The 19055-nt window shown below is 41.3% G+C and overlaps 1 protein-coding gene and 1 long non-coding RNA gene across 2 annotated transcripts in view; both read left to right on the top strand.

The window, feature by feature from the left end:
• Positions 1–19055, top strand: part of cspg4 (chondroitin sulfate proteoglycan 4) — a 110062-nt gene that overhangs the window by 13362 nt on the left and 77645 nt on the right. The gene's annotated exons all lie outside the window — the stretch shown is intronic.
• LOC124040318 lies at positions 3636–4938 on the top strand. The gene is made up of 2 exons (XR_006839702.1): positions 3636–3695; positions 3923–4938. It is a non-coding gene; the product is annotated as an uncharacterized LOC124040318 (long non-coding RNA).

The raw sequence follows: 19055 nt of genomic DNA, 5'->3' as shown, positions 1-19055 counted from the left end.
ATAATAATAGTAATAATTATCTACTATACAATCACCAGGACCTTTTATAGACATTCAGATTGTCTTTTTGTTAGTATATTATACAGCAGATCTATGCAGAAGTGTTGTTGGAGTGCTATTAATATGCCTTTGATGACTGAACATTCATCTATACTGTGTCCTATCAGCTTGGTAATAAATCAACTATCCATCCACTACTCCATTGTGTGCTGACTCACTGACGAGGGATGGGACCGAGAGTTCACACTGAGAAAATACAATTTTCATATAATCAAATCAAATTGTATTTGTCACATGCGCCGAATACAACGGGTGTGTAGAACATACAGGGAAATGCTTACTTACAAGCCCTTAACCAACAATGCAGTTTTAAGAAGAAAAAACGTGTTAAAGTATTTACTAAAATAAACTAAAGTAAAAAAAAAAGATATTCTTTATTTTAATTAAATAAAATAAGAAAAATAGAAAACTAAATAATTAAGGAGAACAATAAAATAACAGTAGCGAGGCTATATACAGGGGGTTCCGGTACAGAATCAATGTGCGGGAGTACCGGTTACTCGAGGTAATTGAGGTAATATGTACATGTAGGTAGAGGTAAATTGGCTATGCATGGATAAAAATAGTATCCAGTGTTGGGATGATTCAATGGGGGAAGTGTGAGAAAAGAGCCTGGTCTGATGCTTAACAACATGGCAATACCTTGATCAAAATATCCCTGTTTCTTCCCCATCCTAATATAGACAAAACTGCTTCTGTGAGAGGCTTAGAAAATGTTCCGATTGCCATCTCAATAGTTCCTGATTTCAAGTATGCCTACTATTTGATTGTATCTTTTTTTGTTCTTTCAATTAGATTGAGATAGTAATGGAGATTTTTAAAAAGGACTTGTAAGAGAGCAATGATATACCAAGAAACCTTTGTAACAATATATCGGCTTGGAGCCAAGCTTTACATCAGCTATGGCCAAAACTACATTAATAATCATACAAGGGAATACAAGGGAAAATGCATTCCTTAAAATGACTGAATATCTGTTATGAAAATATGTCAACATACAGTATATCTTTGAAGACATACTTGTGAGGCTTTGTAATATAAACCCTTCATGAAACTTTCCTTCTGTTAATAATATAAACATAGACAGCCTTGGTGGTCGCTCACATGTTTTAGTGAGTCATCGGCTACTTCCAAAATGGCACACTTGAGTCAAATGTAGGTCTATTGCTGCTGGTCTGTGGGAGTTCTCTCGGGTCCACACAGTGTCTGAGTGTGAGTCATACACTCATGAGGCCACTGTGGTTAAATCATGGGATACTGTATCTTACACTAACACAACCAACACATTTTGAGTCCTCTCAATGGTGCTTGTTAGAAATGTTGTGGTAGCATTTTTGGGAAACTCTCCCTTTTAACTATCTCAAAACCAATGGAAACCCGACATTAATTTTCCTCTAACATCCTTGTATGTTCTACCTAGAGAGCATTTCTTTCCAGCAACCTTACACAGAAAATATAACATGATTGTCTGTTGATGTATGAAATTACTCTGTCTTCAGTTGACCTGAATATGCAGTTTGAATATCTCCTGCCATTTGAGTATCGCAACATGGCTTTGGCAGGCAGACGGCAATATGCAAGGAGGGTGACACAGAGGCATATCAATGCCAACTTCTGTCCTGTTGAAATCTTCTTCAGGCCTGATAAAACCCTGAAGTGTTTCTGGGTAATTTGTAGCCTGCCTGTTCTCGTCAGAGGCTGGGTCCTATGGGAGAAAATCAAGGGGCCTGCTGGGGTAGCTTGGTTCTGCTCTTGCAGCTGACAAGACGTGACTAAATTGTGCTGGATAAATATAGCTGGGTGTAGCCCGACCCAGTAGCGTATTGCTTCACATGTTGCAGAGAGGAGAGGGGGTGTGAGAGGGGCTGCTTGGAAGCTCTGGGGAGAGGAGAGGAGGAAAGGGGTGCAGAGTGGTGGTTCACACAGATTCCAGTGTTCAGGGGCTAGAGCATGTCGTCATCTCCCAGTCACGGCAGATTGAAATAGACAGAGGAAATGGTTTGTTCCATGGAGCTCTGCCTGACTGACTGCAACGTCTTCTTCAGTAGCTGCCTCGGGTGCTGAGGGGACTTGCCAGGAGACCAAGCCCTTGTCTGAGCTGATATAATAGCCAAGGCTAATACAGTTACGTCTTTATTGTGTGTTTATTTATAGCACTTGAGATCATTGCTGTTTAATGCTCATTGTAAAGCAAACAAATGGGTACTGTCTTACACAACATTCTGAAGCTCTTGAATGTTTATTTGGTACATAGGGATACATACTGAATGTAATAAGACAAGTCTCAATAAAATGTTATTGTATAATAAATTGTTGTTCTATGTTGCTCAATAACAATCAAATGGTGAACAATAATGCTAGCTAAATTATCGGTTTTGGCAAAAAAGTACCACTCGCAAAGTAGACAAATCATAGGTCAAATAGAAAAACACTATCAAATGGAAGCAGAATCAATGTACAATGACAAGAGCTACCCAGTATTTTGAGGTGAAAGTATTGGAATCTGCTCCCACAGCCACATAACCAGTGCATCAGGTCACATACACTATATATACAAAAGTATGTGGAGTCCCCCGCAAATTAGTGCATTCGGCTATTTCAACCACATCTGTTGCTGACAGGTGTATAAAATCGAGCACACCACCATGCAATCTCCATAGACAAAAATAGGCAGTATAATGTTTTAACTGGAGAGCTCAGTGACTTTCAACGTGGCACCGTCATAGGACGCGTCGAGGAGCAACGACAGCTCAGACGCGAAGTGGTAGGTCACACAAGCTCACGGAATGGGACTGCTGAGAGCTGAAGCGCAGAAAACTCGTCTGTCCTCGATTTGCGCCACTCAGTACCGAGTTCCAAACTGCCTCTGGAAGCAACGTCAGCACAGGATCTGTTTGTCGGGAGCTTCATGGAGTGGGGTTCCATCAGTGGAGGCTCCTCAGATAAGAAACAGGAGGACCATCCTACTCAGTGAACTTCATAAACATAACAAAAATGTAACATTTAAAGTTATCCTTTTTAGATTAAACTATACTAAATATATTGACATTTCACCAAATAATTGATTGAAACACACTGTTTTGCAATAAAGGTGTACAGTAGCCTCAACATCACTCTGTAGGGTAGTACCATGGTGTAGCTGGAGGACAGCTAGCTTCCGTCATCCTCTTGGTATATTGAAATCAATACAAAACCTAGGAGGCTCTTGGTTCTCAACCCCTTCCATAGACGTACACAGTAATTATGACAACTTCTGGAGAACGCCCCCCCAACCTATCAGAGCTCTTGCAGCATGAACTGACATGTTGTCCACCCAATCAAAGGATCGGAGTATTAATCTAGTACTGAAAGCATAAGCTACAGCTAGCTAGCACAGCAGTGGATAAACTGTGGTGAGTAATTGACTCAAAGAAAGAGAAAGACAATATTTGAACAGTTTTTAACAAATTAATTTCTTTAAAAATGAAGGAGAAGCGAGAGAGAGATTATCATTTTTTTCACTTTCAGTTTCACTTAGCTAGCAAATGCGGCTAGCTAGTTTAGCCTACTCAAACACCCGGCTCAAACAGAGGGATGCTATGTTGGCTAGCTGGCTATGACTATCCAACACAACACTGGAACACTTCCAAGTCAAGGTAAGCTTTTGGTTTTATTAATTTATTGCCATCGGGGCCCACCGGTGTAACTTCTTACTGACTAAACACTGTAACGTTACTGCATGATTGTATCAGATTTACTAACACATTTCTAGTTAGCTAACGCACCTTTGTACATCGCGCTGTAATGTACAATTTACATTATTTTAGCGCCCAAAAAGTGTAATATGAATACCATTGTAAAGCAACATTTCTCCCCATTCCAGCAAAATCAATGACGAGACCTTCAAGCTGCCTGATTGAAGAAGGCAGTGAGCTCCATCGGGTCTTTTTAAAAATGGCATGAAAGTGAAACCTACTGCGTGATAGGGAAATAGGGAGATAAGCTGTGTGGGCAAACTGCTTTTTCATCTGATCCGTCCAATTTATCACCTCTAAAATGTAAATAAAACACTATAAAGAGTTTATATAATATGTCATTACATACCTACTTGAATCATGTTTTTAGGGCGGTGCTAAAGTTATCTTCCGAAAAAAACAGAGGCCGTCCCGGTTTTGAGAGTCATGATGGCTTGCAGTGTTGACGCAAGAAATAAATGCATTCAATTGTACAATTGACTAGGTATCCCCCTTACCCTGTCCCTTTCTTGTTTTAAATCTGCCAGTGAAGTGCTACATCTGGTTGAGAGAGGCAGTACAACACAGAATGAGTTGCATTATGTGTGCTGTAAGTTAGTTACATCATGACACATCACAATTTAAGGTACAGTGTCAGAGGGGTCAGTTATTTCAACTTTTCAACCCCATTACCATGTCAATCAACGCTTGAATAGAAACGTAGTTCACACCCAGATGTTGATGTCAACACAGTCGCTACAATCCCATTAGTTTTCATTGCAGCCTTGTTTGAATGCCGCGGTTGAGCAAATTTGTAAGGATTGGGGTTAGTCAACAATAGCTTTATTAGCAACAATAGCTTTATTACATATTCCCGACTGTATGTAATGAAACCTAAGATTACCTGGGGTACCAATGTAAGAAATAACACGTAAAAAAAACCTAAATACTGCATAGTGTCCTAGGAACGCGAAGCGAGGCGGCCATCTCTGTCGGCGCACAGTATCGTCTACAATGACGATTCTGTGCATCCAACTTTGTGGCAACAATGTGTGGAAGGCCCTTTCCTGTTTCAGGATGACAATGCAGTACATTACATACAGAAATGAACGGTCCTTATTTTTACTGAAAGGAAACTAAATAAACTAAATTCTTGTAGGCCGATTATACAGCTGTCTTTATTTTATTGAAAAATGTATTGAACAATTAGGTTACGTTTTTCTTGAGCTATTGAAAATGCTTAGGCATATTGAACAGTAGCCTATAATTGTACTGAAACTAAACAAAATGTAAAACAATAAAGGGACATCTTGTAGACTGACTTCCTGTGTGGGCTAATATCCTACACCGGTATATTCATAAAAAATATATTTTAAAAAAAATTCAAAAACAATTTGAAAATAACTAGGCTATAACACAACATAAATGGGTGGGTCTAATCCGGAATGCTGATTGGTTAAAATCACATTCCAGGGCCCTCTCGAGTGGCGCAGCAGTCAAAATCACTGCATCGCAGAGCTTGAGGCGTCACTATAGACCCGGGTTTGATCCATGGCTGTATCACAACTGGCTGTGATCGGGAGTCCTATAGGGCGGAGCATAATTGGCCCAGCATCGTCCGGGTTAGGGGAGGCTGGGTGTGCTTAACTTGGCACATTGTGCTCTAGCGACTCCTTGTGGCAGGCCGGGCGCCTGCAGGCTGACCACGGTCATCAGGTGAACGGTGTTTCCTACGACACATTGGTGCAGCTGGCATCCGGGATAAGCGGGCATGTGTTAAGAAGCGTGGTTTGACAGGTCATGTTTTGGAGGACGCATGACTCGACCTTCACCTCCCGAGCCTGTTGGGGAGTTGCAGAGATGAGACAAGATCGAAATTGGGGAGAAAAAGGGGGTAAAATACAACAAACAAACAAAAAAAATATAAATACATTTTAAAAAGCGTTCCAGCCTGTTTCTATTCCAGAAGTTACCACCTGCTAAATATATGACTTTAAAATGCCTATTTAGACATAAATGTATGACTTTAAAATGTCTATGCATCTGACTGCTCAAACCACTGTCTCATCAGCCCAGCCAGGAAATGTATAAACCTGATCTCCACTATGAAAAGCATTCAGACATTATCTCACATTTCTTTTAGACTAATATTTTTTAAACAGTGGAGATTTGTATAAACCTTGCTGTCTGTCTCTCCAACATTTGCAACATTGTTTCAATATTCAAATTCGATATCCAGCTGTCCTATAGTAATGAATGTGTCGGGAGTCGGGATGAGACAGACAGGCAGGCAGCTTTTCTCAGCCAGTCAAAATCATGAACTTGCATAATTTTTATGGATACATACAAAGAACTATCAATAGAAAACAGGTCAAACTAAACAAAGTGCAGCTAGTTTTCTGTCTTAAAAGCTTCCGTTTGAAGTGATTATGTTTTGTTGTTGGCTAGCTCCTCTGATGAGAGAGCACATTTTCTATGCCAGGGGAAATCGTGAATCATTAGCTCATTGTTATGAATGCATTCAAATAAATTTCACTAGAAAACAGCTTAAATGCAAATGCAGCTACTTTGATGTTATTCTGGCTGCAGAAAGTAAGTTAGCCGTAGTTGGCTAGCTAGCAAGCAAGGGATAAGCCAGTATGGCAATAGGACATTCAGAATGAACTACTGGGTCGCGTCCATAGACCCAAAACAAAAATACTGAACGACTGGGTCGTGTCTCTTGTGTTGGGACTATGTCATGTCGAATGAAATGGTGTAAATAAATTAATCAAAACAATGTTTTAATGAAAATATGTCAATCATTATTTTAATATGTTGGTAACCCATTGTATAAAAGTGATAATGTCCTTGAAGCCGGTGTTTGGAGGATATATTGGCACGATTTGCCGACCCTCAACTCTCGGGCCTAACATCACCCATGCCAATATATTCTCCAAACACGGGCTTCTTGGGTATTATCTCTTAAATAATTAGTTGGCTATTAGGCCATAGGACTTGGTGACACCACTTACCAAATAATAGGCCTACGAATATCCTATATACTAGTGGACATAAATCATCAAGGCCTCAAATCATCAGTAATTAGATACTAGTAATTATTTTTAAAATATATGTAAGTCCTCTGCTTGAGGACCCCCCATGCTTCACTTGTCATTAGTCAACCACAGATTGGTTCATAATAATATACTATTCCACCCTGAGTTTCCCTGCTCTTTTCACAAGTGGCACATGGCGCATGGAGATTGTTATTGGCCAATCATGTCATCAAGTGGCAATAGGCTACAGTCATAGAGCCTCTGTGTATGGCAAAAGTTAGGAGATGTCTAATCAATAGAAGTTAAAAGTTAAAGGAGGAGGACAGGCTGTAGCCTAGGCAGCTGATAGTGGTGTGCTCTAGATCATTTTCTCCCCGCCTTTTTGCCTTCAAAGATAGTTAAGGAGGAAAAGTATGCCTTTGCAGCCTAAATGGAGGATGCTTTATGAACGAGCCGGTCCACGGGGACATGAGTGTACTACCAGGAAATTACATCAAGCCTAGACGATTGTGCAGATCTAGCGCCCACCACTGCCGGCTGCCTAGGCTAGGTAGGCTACATCAACCAAGAGTCAACAGGTAGGCTCCTACTTGATATTATGAATGGAGTTATAGTTATTTTTAACTGTAAGACAAGAAAGCTCATGGAGCCTCAATTAGCCTAGCTCGCTAGCTGGCTAGCTTCTTTCAGTTTTATGCAGTCAAGACGGTACTACATAATCATAATGGATGATACATAACATAACTGTGGAAGTTATTAGTCTGCTATGGCGCAAGTCGGCTTGGCTTGTTGCTGTCTCGAGTCTCTACCTCCCTGCACCCAATGTCACTCACAGCAGTAGCACGGCCAATCCCCCGCCTGCTAGAGCGGCACCTCTCTCTCCTTCTTTTTCTAATTAGAATGTGTTTTTTTGGCAGACTACAATCTTTGTTGTGTATTCCTACTCTCCCTCATGCTTTATCAGATCTGGTTAATAAATTAGCTTAAAAATATACCTTTCTGCTGCTTCCCTCACCTTGGATCGGACTGAGTCCAGTTGTTTATATAGTGTCCGTTTAAAACGTGTTTCTATGTGTAAAAAAAAACATATTTATGCATATCGGGTCCGGGTGGGAAAGCTCCAGGTCCATTTTGAAATGGGTCCAACTTTTTGAATACCTGTAATGTGTAGCCCATGTATCTGAAGCTCTGGCCAAAAAGACTATGACATGACATACTCTTTTTGGACATACAGCATCAGATACAGTGCATTTGGAAAGTATTCAGACCCTTTCCCTTTTTCCACATTTTGTTACGTTAAGGCAAAAAATCTCATCAATCTAAACACAATACCCAATAACGACAAAGTGAAAAGATGTTATTAGAAATGTTGGCAAAAAAAATAAAAAATGAAAATACCTTATCTACAGTCAAGTCATGTCCTTGGCATGCAGTCACAGTTGACTGAACAAAGTCATTTTACATTTGCTGTGTTTTTATGTTTCTATTCAATTTATTCCACTTCCTAAGCAAAAGTGAATCATGTATTTTCCTTATTCATCATTTGTCAGCAATACATAGCTATGTTAAAACTTTTCTAGGATAGGGGGCAGCATTCGGAATTTTGGATGAAAAGCGTGCCCAAATTAAACTGCCTGCTACTCATGCCCAGAAGCTAAGATATGCGTATTATTAGTAGATTTAGATAGAAAACACTCTGAAGTTTCTAAAACTGGTTGAATCATGTCTGTGACTATAACAGAACTTATTTGACAGGCAAAACCCAAAGGACAAACCATTCAGATGTTTTTTTTTAGGTCACTCTATTCAATGGGGTTTCATTGGGAATCCAGATTTCTAAGGGACCTTAGAAATCTGCAGTTCCTATCGCTTCCACTGGATGTCAACAGTCTTTAGAAATTGGTTGAGGTTTTTCCTTTGAGAAATGAAGAGGTAGCCATGTTCAGAATGAGGCTAGAGAGAAGTGTACTCTTTGTTAGAGGCACGTGACCTGAAAAGCACGCTCCACTTTGTTTTCCACCGGTATTGAACACAGTTAATCCCGTCTTAAATTTTTATCGATTATTTACGTTAAAAATACCTAAAGTTGTATTACAAAAGTAGTTTTAAATGTTTGAACAAAGCTTACAGGTAACTTTTGTAGTCATGTTGGGCGAGTTGGAACCTGTGTTTTTCTGGATCAAAGGCGCCAAATAAATGGACATTTTGGATATATATCGACGGAATTAATCGAACAAAAGGACCATTTGTGATGTTTATGGGACATATTGGAGTGCCAACAGAAGAAGCTCATCAAAGGTAAGGCATGAATTATATCTTTATTTCTGAGTTTTGTGCCGCGCCTGGAGGGTTGAAATATGGTGGTCTGTTTGTTTGCTTGGGTGCTATCCTCAGATAATAGCATCGTTTGCTTTTGCCGTAAAGCATTTTTGAAATCTGACATGTTGGCTGGATTCACAACAAGTGTAGCTTTAATTTGGTATATCGAATGTGTGATTTCATGAAAGTTTAATTTTTTTGTAATTTATTTTAATTTGGCGCTCTGCATTTTCGCTGGATGTTGACCAGTTGGGACACTACCGTCCCACATATCCCAGAGAGGTTTTAAAACCTTTTACTACAGTGGGCTAAATCAGGGGAGTGTTTCTTGGTAGTCTTTAACAAATCTACTTTGAAACAAAAGTATGCACCTCACACATGATTATGACCTTAAAAAAAGAAGACACCTGTACCATGTCAGATATAGAGTTGTAATGTATTGAATTTTGAGTTTGCATCCCTTTATTACACTTTATATAACAAACCCTTTGACATAGGACCATCGGATTTTCAGCATTCGTGTTGAATAATTATCAAATTATGACAAATATTAATAACATGAGGTGTCTGTGTCAGTACGTGGTCCTGTGTGATGACAAACATAGTAGTCAGAATGGATCACTATTTAATGAAATATCTTGATTTGTAGCTACTTGAAAATAATTCACTGTGGGGATCGAACTTAATAAACATATTTTAGAGCCCAAAACGGGCATACGTTTTTTTTCTTCTGTATGGCTCTTCTGGCTATCGTTATTTCTTTTAGGCATTCTAGGGCAGACCAGGGCTTTTGGCACCACTTGGTTGCTACGCAGTAACCGACCAGCAGAGCTTGTGACTTCATGCTCCAGACTGGACTCTTACTGTTTATTAAGCATGTGACAAATTTGATTTTATTTAATATTAGAGACCTTACAGTTAAATGGACATATGAGTTATGAATGGACATATGAGTTATAAATATGGCATTCTCATTGAAAGCAAATCTAAGAAGCGGCAGATCTGTTCTATGTGGGCAATTTCTATGCTTCCAATTTTTTTTTTAAGTTTTACATTTTGGTTTTGTCCACAGCTTCAAACAGCTGAAAATACAAGATGTTGGTTATTGAAAATGTATTTAAATGCATTTTACATGGTGCAATAATTCTCTACAGTATATGCTTGTTTTGCCACATAAACTGAAATTAAGCTAGCTTTTAGAATGTTAGCAACCAAAGGTGAAAATGTATTATTAATATCATGCATTTGGCATCCTATTTGTAGAGCTAATGGTAACTACTTCAAAACTTCCAAAGATCCAATCAACCATAGATTAATGACAGGATACCTAGCTACAAGCTCAACTGAAATGTAGCTTGTTTCCAAACCTAAGCAAGGTACATGGAGGTAGGAAACTGGATGGTTGACTTCTCACTGAAGTGCACTACCCTTCATATACCAGTAGGAGTCACTATTCAGGCAGGAATCATTGGACTGTGGCTTCACATTTTATTTCAATTGACCTCTTTATTTAGCTTAATGGCATGATGTTGAAACGATGACGTTGATTCAAATACTATCAAATTTGAAACAAGGTCAAATAAAACATGTTTAATCAAATATAAAATTGAACATAATTTCAACCATATATTGAATATAAGATTAAAAATATTAATGTTTTTATGTGGAATTTAACACAATTTTAACGTATACATAGTTCTGATGATTATATTGAAATTATATTGATATAACAACCTGTTAGTCAGGTTATGTAAATGTATTTACAGTGGAAGTTGTACCCGAATTTCAATGCTAACAACGCTGGTTGAAATTAAATGAAAACAGTACTGATTACTTTGTTCAAATCCAATAACAAATTATGTTAAAACAATGTTGACTCAACCAGTGTGTGCCTAGTGGGAAGTATGTTCCTTGCCCTTCAAATGGACATCTTGGTTCACTGGCCATGTCAATTAAATAGATCTCAGCTCAAAACACTTCACTTGGACCTCAATGGAAGGAGAGCATTGTATTCATGAATCCTGTAGCATGTAATCTGGTTGCTACTCAAAGTTGGAGACGGGAGCAAGGCAGGAAGGCTTGCGGTCCTAATTGTATCGAAGCATTCCCTTAACAAATACCGCCCTGAAACCGCTTTGCATTCTTTGTCATCCAAAATGTATTTTTTATTTTTTATTTAACAAATTCTCAGAACACAATGCAATGCCACAGATGTTTTTCAAGTGCAAACATACACTTCAGAAAGTCAAAGATAAGTGAGATTTGGTCCACAGTTGAATGGAACATGTTTTTATATTCCCATAGTCTCACAGAAAAGTCAAGAGCACATTATTGGAGTGAAACGTTCAGGTTTTACCTGCCATCTGTCTTTGTCTTTACTTAAACTATAGTTGGCATTCCAGAGACATTCTACAGTCGACAAATAGATACAGTTTGGGAGCTGATACTGGGAGAGCTTTGTTCAACTGTCAAGTCAAGGAAGCAATCCAACTATGGAGCACTGAAGTTTTACTCACAGTGTCTGCTCAGCATTTAGGATCCAGAGGGAGAATCACTGGCTGAATTATTATTTTTTTGCGTAGTTTTTTTGCCTTTCTTTTTTATGGCAAGAATTTGCAAGATTCAAGCAAACCCATTAATTATCTAGGGTTCAGCTGCATATCTACAGAATATTCTAATAGGTTTACCACCAACCGAAGCAAGGAAAATGTTTCTGTACATCTTTCACTTGTCTAGAGCATCAGAGTCTGTTTACATTCTGTCCAAATGGTGACCATTTTTCAAACCATATGGTTGCAAACCATAGTACATCAGATCTCTAAATGTGGGATGTACACTACATGAACAAAAGTATGTGGACATACATTGAAATGAGTGGAAATCGGGTATTTCACCCACACCCGTTTCTGAGAGGTGTAATAAAATAGAGCACACAGCCATGCAATCTCCAATGACAAACATTGGCAGTTGAATAAAGAGCTCAGTGACTTTCAATGTGCACCATCATAGGATGCCACCTGTCCAACAAGTCTGTTTTTTTGTCCTACTAGAGCTGCCCCTGTCAACATTAAGTGCTGTTATTGTGATTTGGAAACATCTAGGACAAACAACATCTCAGCCATGAAGTGGTAGGCCACATAAGCTCACAGTACTGGACCACTGAATGCTGAACCACGTATTGCATAAAAATCGTCTTCACCATCTGCCAGTCCGACGGACAAATCTGTGTTTGGCAGATGCCAGGAGAACGCAACCTGCCTCAATGCATAGTGCCAACGGTAAAGTTTGGTGGGTGAGCAATAATGGTCTGGAGCTGTTTTTCATGGTTCGGGCTAGGTCCTTAGTTCCAGTGAAGAGAGATCTTAACGCTACAGCATACAATGACATTCTTGATGATTCTGTGCTTCCAACTTTGTGGCAACAGTTTGTGAAAGGCCCTTTCCCTGTTTCAGCATGACAATGCCCCTATGCACAAAGCGAAGTCCATACAGAAATGGCTTGTCGAGATCGGTGTTGAAGAACTGAACTGGCCTGCACAGGGCCCTGACCTCAACCCCATCGAACACATTTGGGATGAATTGGAACGCCAACATCAGTGCTTGACCTCACTAATGCTCTTGTGGCTGAATGGAAGCAAGTCCCCGCAGCAATGTTCCAGCATCTAGTGGAAAGCCTTCACAGAAGACTGGAGGCTTTAATAGCAGCAAAAGAGGTTAATGTTAATGTTAATGCTATGATTTTGGAATGAGATGTTCAATGAGCCATTGTCCACATACTTTTGGTCATATAGTGTGTGATTATATATATCATATCATTCACTAACAGATCAGGATGATCACTTTACCAGATAAATTTAATTAGTCAATTTTACAACATGGTGTAAAATTCTGACGATGGTCTGTATCTGACCTATTCATGACTTCATTCAAGAATGCGTCTACTTGGAAACAATGGAAAAGTTGTCAAGAAACAATTTTACTCATGGAGAGAGGGGATAGGATAATATATAACGGGCTGTTCCATTTCAGTCGTTCACTCAGTATAACATACTATGGTGAGTCCACAACCAGTCATACAGTATTCATGCCCAGCTGGCCAATGGATGCCGAGCCCACCCTTAGAAGCCCCTCCGCTATAATATCAGGCTCGCATTAATTTCCTAAATTCTTCACTCTTCAGCTCACCTGAAGGAAGAACATGTCACGCAATTTACACTTTTCAAGCACACAAAAACTACAAGATTTGGCTCTGACTTAGATGTCTGTTAGTGGAGAGAGAGTTCTTTCCCCCTAGATATTACGAGTTCTGGGTCATGATGTTGCTTTTTTTGTGCTAAAAGCTAACTACTCTCTGCTCTGCTTGTGTATCTAATGCTTCCTTTCTTGGGTAGGATTTGTGTTTACTAAAAACCCAATACTTTCTGCTGTTCTGCTTCCTTGCTTGAGTAAGATGGCCAGTGGTGAGAGTTCAAAAAGGCTTACCAGCTGAGTTTGATCCTCCGACCGTGCCGTAGGGCATGTGGTTTCACAATAAAAATGTGTGATACTCATGAGTGCTGTCCTGTTTGCCTGGGGTCTGAAACATGCTCAGCGGGCTTTGGCTCAGACCAGTTAGTGTGACATTGTCTCCGGTTGTGTTCAACTTCCATTGGGCGGCGGGCTGACTTTGTGAGAAAGATTGGGGCTGTTGGTGAAGGGTCATCCATTGAAGCAACCTCAGGAATGGGGTTGTCTGAGGCCGGGAGAGAGCAGCAGCAGTGGTCGGAGTTGATAGGGGTGTCATCCCAGCAGAATGAGGCTCATTACGGTTTCTCTGGCAATGTTCTGAGTCCGGATTCCGGGGATGATATGCTACCCCTGGTTGGCTCTGGATGACTTTGAATTCGGGTGAACCATTGGTTGTTAATGAAACTTTGATGGAGCAGTGTCGTTGGATGACAGATCACCTGGGTGTGGATTGACCGTCTTCTCCCCAGTGGAGTTCTTCCAGGTTTGGGGGAAGGTATTTGCCTCCTGTCACTGCAGCAGTGAATCGTTGCGCAACCCTGTTTAAAGATTTTGCCAATTAGCTAAAGACATCCTGGGATTCCCCTCATTCAGTCAGGCTGGTGCTACCAGGTTATGGTGAATTCATGAATGTAGAGGGTATGGAGGAGGCAGGGCTCGTTTGTACACCGCCGATGGATGGAAAGCTGGAGTTACTTAGCTCCAGAGACTAACAAAGGGGCTAATCCTGACATGGTGCTTCCGAATAAACAGTGCCGCTTCTCGGCGGATCAGCTGGACAAAGTGCACCAGGCTGATGGTGTGGCGGCCCGGTCATTGAATGTGGTTACAATGCTGCAGATGTATCGGTTTGCTGAAGGAGCTGAATAAGACCGTCAAGGCAGGGAAGCCAGTTTTAGAGCTTCTCGACAAAATCCGTGCTTCATCTTATTTTGTGCTGCGTCTGTCCCTCTGTACTATCCTGGCTGTGGGGAAAAGTATGGGGGTGATGGTTGTGGATTTCTGAGACTGACAGGTATTTTGATGAGGCAGTTTCACCAACAAGGTTGTTTGGCTCGGCTATGGAGTACTTACAGGCTCATTTTGAGCAGAAACTGGCTCATCAAAACAGGTCCTTTTCCCACAGAAATCTTTCATGGGGCGGCTCAGCAGTTCCTGGAGCGTGAAGGAAGTGGTCGCATTCCGGCTCTATCTGGCACGGTTTCAGCTGGGGCACTCTGTACCTTTTCACTTGTGCCTGTGGTTATTGGGTCTATGATAACTGTGGTGCCCCTGGGACTTCTTCTGATGCGTTTGTTTCAGTGCTGGGTGATTGCTATGTGTCTGGACACATCTCACCACTGCCATCATCAGTTGCTCAAGTTATCCCCATCGTGCCTAAGGGCATTGACTCTTAGAGGGACCCGCGACTGCTGTTGCAGGGGGTTCTCATGGGCCGGTTAGTGTCCCGCAGGGTGATCACGACAGACGCATCATTACAGTGTGTGGGCGACTTGGAAAGAGGGATTTGGTCAACAGCGCAAAGGGCACTTCATATCAATTACCTAAAGCGACTGACTGTTTCGCTAGTGCTGAGGCGTTTCCTTCCGATGTTGGAGGTCCAGCATGTGTTGCCTCTCTGTATTGTCGTCTGTTCTTTCAATGAGGGATCTGGACACTCCGTTGGGAACGGATGCTTTGGCGTATCAGTGACTCTGCTCTATGTGCTTCTCCGGTGGAACTGATTCTATGAGATGGTTGTATACATATGCAATTGGTGTGGATTTGAGGGTTGTTGTGAAGTTAAAGGAGTTTCTCCTTTTCAGAGCTCTTTGGTAGACATTTTGATGTTCTTGCAAGAGCTTTTTGAGCTGGGACTTTTTCACATGGAAGGTTTATATATCAGCCATCTCGGTGTGTCATATAGGGATTTACGGCTCCACCCCTGGGTCTCATCTTCTGGTGGTGAGGTTCCTGAAAGGCGTGTCTTGGCTCAGACCAGTGTCTAAGCCTATGGCACCAACCTGGGACCTGACTGGTCCTGGATGGCCCGTGTCCAGTGCACGCTTTACTCAGGTATATGGATAAGACGAAGGATTTCCACATTTGTGACAATTTTTTGTATTTTTCGCTAATCCAGTTCAAGGTATGGCACTTTCTAATTGGATTGTGGAGGCTATCTCCCTGACATTTGACAGCAAATGACAAGGCTTTCCTAGCAGTGTGCTTTCTCACTCCACTAGGGATGTGGTGGTTTCTTGGGCATTGTTCAGGGGCATGTTGAGAATTTATTCAGGTTACCACAGTTCGCTGTCGGTTTGAGCCTTAGGCTGCCTTGGGGTGTGGCAGCGCGTGAAGTGCGCATTATAAGGATTACCACAGATTCCTGCATGTTTGAGCTTTGGGCTGCCTTGGCAGTGTGTGAGTGCACAGTTTCCAGCTTACTGCAGGCTTCCTGTGGGTTTCACGTGGTTCATCGACTCTGGTCGACACTATGCAGCATGCGTGTGCTTTACCAAGGTGCAGCAGGTTCTGGTTCCCTATATGGGGCTCATGAGGCTCTGACAGTTCAGGCTTCTCTGGTAAGTATTAGGGAAAAAGGAGGCTTCTGTAACCCCTTTTTGGAGCCAGTGGAACCTGTGTGTTCTTGGACTGCCTCCTAGTTTGGTACCCATTGAGCCAGCTTGGGGCGTGATTGTATCTCCCCATAGTGTGTTATACCGGGTGTTAGACTGAAAGGAAACGCAAAGTTATGAATATAACTACTGCTCCTTGAATGAGGGAACGAGGTATAACATATTTTGACCAGCGCCATCAGTGGGTTTGGGATCGCTGAAGAGCGGTAATAAATTCAGGAAATTAAAGTGTGCCCCGGTATTACATCCAGGAAGGTGGGGCTTCTGACTGCGGGCTCGGCATTGACTCCCCATAGTATGTTATATCTGTATGTTCTGATAAAACTTGCTCATTGTTATAGAGATATGCCCTTCCCTTAGACTTCATATGGGTAAAAATTATACAATATTCAACGGTTGAAGAAAATGTCTCAAGGCTTGCAGTGGAAGACTGAGGGAAATACCTCAACGTTTCCACTTATAAATGAGAGCATTGGTCTGGTATTCCACTTTCTTACACATCAGATTCGATTGATGAATTCGTAAGTTTCCTTTTTGATTTGAATGTCACACGATCTGGAGCAGAAGACCTGTAACTAACGTTTCAATCGTGATAGCAAACGGTAATGGCGCTGACTCCAGTCCAACCGTTACGGAGTCACACTCCCCCCACAGATTTTCAGAACATCTGGACATTCTGATCTCGGAAATTACAGCTACCATTGCCACTCAGCTTAAAAATGCCATTGATGCTGCTCTGGCCCCATTCTCTGCTGTCCTGGATGGTGTCCGAGCCACTGCGGATGAACAAGGCCGCTAACTTGACAGCTTTGAACATGACCTATGTGACTAGAGTGACCGCATAGTAGACCTTGAGAAAACAGTCGCCCGTCTGAGCTCCGAATACCAAAAGCTGATTGGCAAGGCCGATGACCTGGAATCCCATTCTCGTCGTTGCAATCTTCAGGTTGTTGGTATACCAGAAACTTGAAGGATTGGACTCAGTTAATAAAGTGTGACTGACCCAATAAAGCAAATTTTCCTTTTGAAAACGCCCTATGTGGCATCGATATGAGTCAGATACATGTGTTGTAATGTCAAAATTTACTATGAAGTGTAAATAGGATCATTTTGGTCATAAATTCAGTCTCATCCAAAACAGAGATTTGCAAGATAATTAGGGGGGGGGAAATTATGTCACCGAATGAAGGGTACCGTAACAGTTTGCCTTGGGTTGGGTAAGAGGGGAAGAGGCGAAGTGAAAAGGCTTACTCCGCCCAAACTCTGTCCACTAAAATGAGACAAATGTGCTACTTGGGGCTTATTTGATTGAATAGAAGTTACATAATGGTTAGGTTATTACGAATGCACTAATATTAGTGGATGCATGCTGCATTTTGTCAACTATATCAGAGTTGTTCACAAGGCTATCTGCCCCCTCATTGACTAGAATGGTCCCACCTGATCTTACCTGCCTTCTATCTTTGAGGACATGTATTTCCAATCTTAGAGCGGTCACTCGACTATCTTGTCAATATAATTGGACATCTTTGGTGTGGTGTATTTCAATCCAGCCCACAGCAGGCAGCAAGTTATCATCAATTCGAAGCGCAGGTGCACGAGAGCTGATCCTAATACCATGGTCAATTCATACACAAATATTAAAAGGATTTAATGAGAACTAAAAGAAGTGCAACGTACAAGTATTGGCCCATTCACATTGTGTAATTTATTGACGGTCCTTAACTAGGCCCACAGGCTATCCAAAGTCAAACCAACTTCACCATGGTCACACACCGGCAGGCTGAAGCTAATTGGCGAAAGAAGTTGGCTAGCTTGTTAGCTAGTCTAGGCTACTTACAAACACAAGACCTGGTTAGACTGCTTCAAGTTATCAAGAAGGGTGAGTGACTGTAACTGTGTACTGTTTTGGCAGAGGGAAAGTACAAATGCTTCCCATATTCAAACACACACACAAGAGTCACTTTCATCAGAGCACCCCTCCAAAACCCAAATCTCGTTCTGTCACATATCCTAATGAGGAGAATTGAAACCGAGGCTAAATCAGGAAGTTCAGCCCCCCTTTAACATCCAACAGAGGGTGGAGTTTGAGTTTGAAAGGGTAACAAGTTACCCAGCAACAGATATATGAAAAGGGATTATGTGCTTATACCATTCAACAGGTCTGTGAATATGATGTAGACTTATATAATTCCTCTCTGTTGAGTAAACATTATGTTCTGACAATAGCTATTCATATCTCCCTTGAGTGGTCGTCTGCCAAACTGAATGCATGATTATATTTCATGTGAGCAGCCTTATTTAAACCAGGTCTGCTCACTGAACTTGACAGATGCTGTTTGTTCTGCCACGTCAGATGAAAGGGTAAAAATAAAACATGTTATAAATGTATTATGAAGCAGTGGTGCTGTTGCCATGAAAGTAAGTGACGCCTTTGGAAACTAGAATAAACGCCCCAGAACCTGAAGCCAAGATCTGCTGGCGAAACGTGGATTTCGAACTGAAAGAAGGATCTCTTTCTTCCCGAAATACATATTTTACAGTTCACCAAAAATCCCTCCCCTTCTGTACATTTTGTACCCTTCTGTTGAGTAGTTAATTCCTGCTGTTCTTTCCTCTGCTCTGACATAGCAGTGAGTGTCCGGTGGACCTCAAACATTTGAGACACAAAGGCTCCTTTTACAGTAATCAACATGAAAAAAATGTTTTATGCTGTTTGTTTGCTTTTCCTTTTTTCGGGACAGTTTCCCCTATTACACCCTCTAGTAGGGCCTCTCCCGTCTGCGAATGGATTCGCCCTGTACC

Source organism: Oncorhynchus gorbuscha, linkage group LG01 (assembly GCF_021184085.1).
Source record: "Oncorhynchus gorbuscha isolate QuinsamMale2020 ecotype Even-year linkage group LG01, OgorEven_v1.0, whole genome shotgun sequence".
In the NCBI taxonomy this organism is placed as follows: Eukaryota; Metazoa; Chordata; class Actinopteri; order Salmoniformes; family Salmonidae; genus Oncorhynchus; species Oncorhynchus gorbuscha.
Note: the sequence above shows the minus strand (reverse complement) of the source record. Positions and strands in the feature narration are given on the sequence as shown.